This window comes from Panthera pardus, unplaced genomic scaffold, assembly GCF_024362965.1.
Source record: "Panthera pardus isolate Hobbes unplaced genomic scaffold, ASM2436296v1 HiC_scaffold_13, whole genome shotgun sequence".
NCBI lineage: Eukaryota > Metazoa > Chordata > Mammalia > Carnivora > Felidae > Panthera > Panthera pardus.
The window spans coordinates 190,534,465-190,540,208 of record NW_026526688.1 but is presented as its reverse complement, the minus strand read 5'-3'; positions in this window follow the sequence as shown (position 1 = coordinate 190,540,208).

The window sequence follows — 5,744 nt, the reverse complement described above, 5'->3', positions numbered from 1 at the left end:
CCCCAAACACCTATTTATTATTTCTCAAAGTCTGTGAGTTGACTGAGGGTTGACTGATCTTGGCTGGGCTTGGCTTGCAGGTGGCTGTGCTCCATCCTCCTGCTAGGATCGTCAAGCCAGCCCCAGTTTGTTCTTGACAGTGGCAATGGCAGAGGTTCAAAAGAGCAAGTGGAAGCATACAAGACTTTTCAAAGCCATCTTATTCTGTGGGCCAAAGAAAATCATATGTTTGAGCCCCAAATTAGGAAGTAGGGGTACCCTCATCTACAGTGGATGACACTACAAAAATATATGGCAAAGGATATAGAATTAGGGAGAAGCAGGGAATTAGGACTATTGATGCAATTTATCACAGAGATGTGTCAACCAAGCAATCATTTTACAATCTACTGTTACTTGTTGGTTTCTCTTACTCTGACTTAAGGAAGGGTTAGCTCCCTTCTGAATCCTGACAACCATGGGAATCTGTTATCTTCTTGGAGGTGGTTGACTCTGAGTGTTGCTTTTTCCAGTTGCTTACTCTGCTTCCTCTCCCCTGTGAAATTGTAAGCTCTGGACTATCTTCAAACTTGAATCATTAAGTAGGGCACATTTGTGAAGTAACAGGTTTTTTTCCTTAAAAAGTCTTTATTTCCTTCAATAAGTAGGGACAATATGAGTGTGTACATTCACATTATAATCTGGCATTCTTGTATTTTAGCTGCTATTGTATCCCTGTAACACTTTTCCTGGTATTATGGTATTTTACTGAACCTTGTAAGACATAATACCTTTTGTTTGCTAATGGCAGAATTTTAAGCAAGAAATAATACTGACTGAGTAATGGAGGGGCTGTGAAATTGAAATCAACTCCTGTATTTGGACATGAATCCTGATTATTGCACAGAATGGGTGTTCACACATGACCCTGATGGGCTGTATGAATAAAACTCTTATTTTTATTCTGCAAAATTCACCCATCCAAGGTAGGATTCTGAAACTTTTTGACCTTGTTCTTGGAAGGAGTTATAACATGCCATTTAAATCAATATTAACCTGGCCTCCAAAACCATGTGGAATCTGGGCTTTTCATTCTTTGCATTTTGCATTCTTTTTCCTTCTTTCCAACAACATTCTTACCAAACAAGCCTCTTCTTCCTTTCTTAAATACCAAGCTACTCCATGCCTCAGTTCTTTGTACCACCCATTCCATCTGCTGGAATGTTCTTTCCCCAACCAGCTGTCTTTCACCTACCTAAATTCCTGCATGTGCATTGGGACTAAGTTAAATCCTAATTTATTTGAGAAGCTGTCCTGACCTCACAGTTGTGATTACCCAATCTGTCACCCTGTGCTAGAACTCTCCATCTTCCTTCCTAGAACTTTTCACATTTCTAGTGACTGAATGAATCATTGCATGGTTTTATTTTGTTTTGTTTTGTGTGTGTTTTCCTTTTTGGCCTCTTAGTTCCTTGAGAGTTAGTACACCTTGTTTCCCTAGCCCCTGGCCTATGGTGTTTGGCACAGAGAAGGTTGTGAGTTCCCATTTGTTGAATGAATGAATGAATGAATGCACAAGGCAAGTTTGCAGAGACATAGATACTCCAAACTATAATACACTGTAAAAGTTCCCATCTTACGGCTTCTACAGCAACTCTCTTGGTCTCCAGGTACTGATTGCTTCTGCTTGAATGCTTCCCCCAAATGGGAACTCATTCTTCTTGATGCTGTCAATTTCATCTTTTTAACAGTTATAAAATTTTCATGTTTCCATTTCCATTAAACTAGAATGTGTCATCTCATAACTATTATCTATTGATTTTATGTCAAGCCCCTTGGGATTTTACAAAACAACCTTAATTTATCCATTATTTGTCAGTGTTTTATGTATTTGAAAATAATGATTGTAATTCCTATGCATTGTTAATTGAAATACTCAATCTTTTATATGCACACTTTATCAACATTATCTCATTTAATTGTCAACATGATCCTCAATGAGTTGTATTATTATCCCCATTTTACAGATGAGAATACTGAGGCTGAAAGAGCTTAAAGAATTAACCAAAAGCATGGAATCAGTAAGTGGCAGAACCTAGATTTGAAACCAGGAACCATAATTTGTGCAATCCAGATTCTTGTTATGCTGAGGGGACTAATATAGATATTATATTTAACAAATGTGAAGGACTTTGTAGAAATTAACACACTGGGTTGCTGTTCCCTTACTTTTTGACCTTCATACTCTTGTGAATAGTGCTCTAAGATGCTTTTGTTCATATTTCATTCACGTTGGCGATCTTTCATCCCTTTCTGCATTCACCTGATGGCCACCTTATAGGGCTGCATGTTTAACTAGATATCCATTCCTGTATGATGAATCCAATACCCTGAACCTTGATAATGGCAATGACAAGCATTTTTAGCCCTATGACATTTTTACTACATTTTGCCATCTCTTCCAGTGTTTCTCAGTACTTGATCTCTGGCTTCATCCAAGTGACTTTAGCCCTGTACTTACTTTCTCCCTTCTATAATATCTAACAATGATCTTGTACTGACATTGATTCTCCCTTACTCTTTTTCATTCATGCCTGCAACATTTACCTTTTGTACCACTGGGGAACATCCTAAAATAATCTCTGTGTCAATTTAGTTACATTATGCTGCAGTAACAAACAACACCAAAATATTAGTGGCTTTCATAGAAAAGGCTTATTTTTAATTCATGCTTAATGTCCTTAGTAAGTTAATATGCAGACTGTTGATCACAGTTCCTCAGAGACTCAAGCTAATAGAACAGCTACTATCTTGAACATGACCTGTTGTTGTGACATTAAAAAAAAAAAAAAGATGAGTCCTGTTGTCTCTTATCAACAATTGAGTGCTTAGCCTGGAAGTGACACTAGTCATATGACCCACCCAATCATAAGGGGGCCAGAGAGGACATTTCTGACATATGAACGTACATTGGGGAACTAAGAAACATTTGGTTTATATTTGATAACTTAGTTTGTAAGACTAAGATTTGTGTTAGGGATAATTAGGTTATATTAAATAGAAACCTACTCAGTGTAGCTCATTGGGAATTTAAAATAGAAATTTATTATAAGGACTCAAAGGATTTTAATGGAATCCAAGAGTTGAAGTACAGTAACTGTACTTCATAAAGTATGAAGTACATAAATATGGATCTTCATAGCTATCATAAGCTATAGATTTTGAGAACTGGAAGGCTTCCAAAAACTAGGCAGCAATTCCATTGCTCTCTTTGTCTTTAGAAACAAATGACCTCTCATCTCTCTTTCCTTGCACATTGGATCCATTCTCTCTCTCTCTTTTTTCCTGCAAACTAGCCTTCCCTGTTTATTTTTTAGCACATACGACCCTAAAATTGACCATCTCAGAATGGGAGGCTTAATTCTTAAGTCAACTTGACCTTATAATTTCAGGGCCTACAGCTTACTAACCCAGATTCTCTCTTATCCTTGGGTTGGTATCCTTCCATGGTTCAATTAATAACTATTATTGGCAGGGCAAAGATGATGTTAGATAGTAGTAAGTAGTCCTGTCTCTAGGGAGTATGGAAGAGGAATTGATTGGAATCTTTATCACTTTAGCCTTTTCTAGTACTAGTTTAAATGACCAATAATACAGTTCCTCAGAAAAGGGATTAGACATCATCTTTCCAAATAGTGTGGAACATCATGAAAACCCCAGTGTTCTTTTGTATTGTCTTTTCTGAATGTCTTCTCTTTTCTGATGACTTCTGAAATCCAACATTACAATTTTACCTCTTAAATATTAAGATTTAAATCTCAGTTGCATTTAACATTAGGGAGACCCTAACCATTCCATATATTCTGTCAACTAGTTAACTAATTAGTTAAACAAATGATTATTAAGTGCCTATTAGGTAGAATGTGTGCTTTGTGTTGGGTGTAACCAAAAGGAACTGCCCTCAAATTGCATGCAATCAAATATTGACAGGTTCATGTGAATTAGGATTTTAAGGTCAGGTTTCCAAGGCTAACAGACCACAGGCACTTGTGGATGGAAAGATGTGAGCTGACTTCTATAGAATATCCACTGTGTACCATGCACCATGCGCTGGGCCCTCTGTGAATAATTTCTTGTAAATCCTTACATCACACCACAGAGATCAATGTCATCATTCCAATTTAAAGAGAAGCAAGATTGAAACTTAGGTCTTTTAGATTCCAAAGGCTGTTTTCCTTTCTAGGTCAAGCTGCTTTCAGGAATGAGGTGGTGATATCATCCACAGTTGACTAAATTGGGCTGGTCTTTGACTCTGTTCATTCTCTTTCTTATAGCACTACCTTAACAATTTCTCTTTTAAATCACTTCATGAGGAAACTTGCTTCTCATAGTAAATAACTGGGTGGTTTTGATTTAGGTTCTTTGTTCAGATCCAAGTAAAGCTTTATGATAAGAGGAAGAGCCTGAACCAGTGTGAGTTGATCATTAAAGCTGGAAGTAATGATTTCTGACACAGGTGGGAAATAAATTCTTATTAGCAACTAAGTTAACAATTGACCAGGTTGTCCCAGTATGAATGCCTCTCTTGTGAGGAAGCTAACCCTCTGGGAGGATGTAAGATCTGTTCACTTGGATTTCATCTCAGAATTGATAATTGTCTTTATTCACTTCAAAGTTTCATCCAGTAGTTTATTAAATGGTGCCCTCATGGCCTCCAAGAGCTCTGTCTTCTTCTATGAGTTCCTATCTCATTGCAGGGAAATTGCATAAGTTCTAGTAGAATACTACAAACTGTAAAAGCTTCTCAACTTCCTCTACTCTACAAGGTATTCACTAACAAGCAATAAACTAGGAAGAGGCACAGTGGAATGGTGGAAAAAGCATGGAGCAAGGCAAAACTGTGTTTGAATCTTGGCTCCTCTGCTTAGTAACCGTGTAGACATGGATAAGTTATTTAACCTCACTGTTAGTCAGCTTCCAGATCTGGATAGAAGAAGGTAACAAAATCTACCTCAGAGGCTTGTTGCTGGAATTAAATGACATAGAACCTGTATTGCATAGAAAATACTCAGTGCAACAATGCAATTATGATATATTTATACAGGCCTGCCATGAATGACTATGTAGACCAGGTACTGCATGACTCTAGGGAGTACCATTCAAATGTGGTCAGTACTGTGTGGCTAACAACCTTTATGACCATAGTCACCCTACTGAAGGACTTAGCATACTGCCCAGTGCAAAGAGAGTATTTTTAAAAAGGCAATTATCATTCTTATTACTCCTCCTGTGGAATTTTCAAACCTGGTGCTCACTCTTGACTTCTTCTTTTTGGACTATTGGTTTGGTTGAGCAACCTACCTGACTTCAGCTTCTTTTCACTCCAGCTGGACATTGCTTCTTCAATAACCCACTTCCATTTTGTAAACAGCAGACTGTAGGCAAATGATAGCCTGGAATCTTGGGATTCTTTTCCCCATCCTGGAGCTAGAGCTTAGCTTTTCTGTTTGCCTGGGAAGTGGAATCAGAGACCAAGGACAGAAAAGTAGGAACTGGGTTTATGATACAGAGAACATGCTTTTGTGAGTGAGGGTAGTGGCTTCAGACTGTCAGAACTTGAATTTGAAAATTGTGGTGATCTTCATAAACATATGTTTCACTGTCACAGAAGCATAAAAAGGTCTCTGAAAGTGGTGAGAAAGAGAGTTAAAGGATTAGGACAACTATGTGACTAGAAAAATTTGCACTTCTGTAGAGAATTTCTG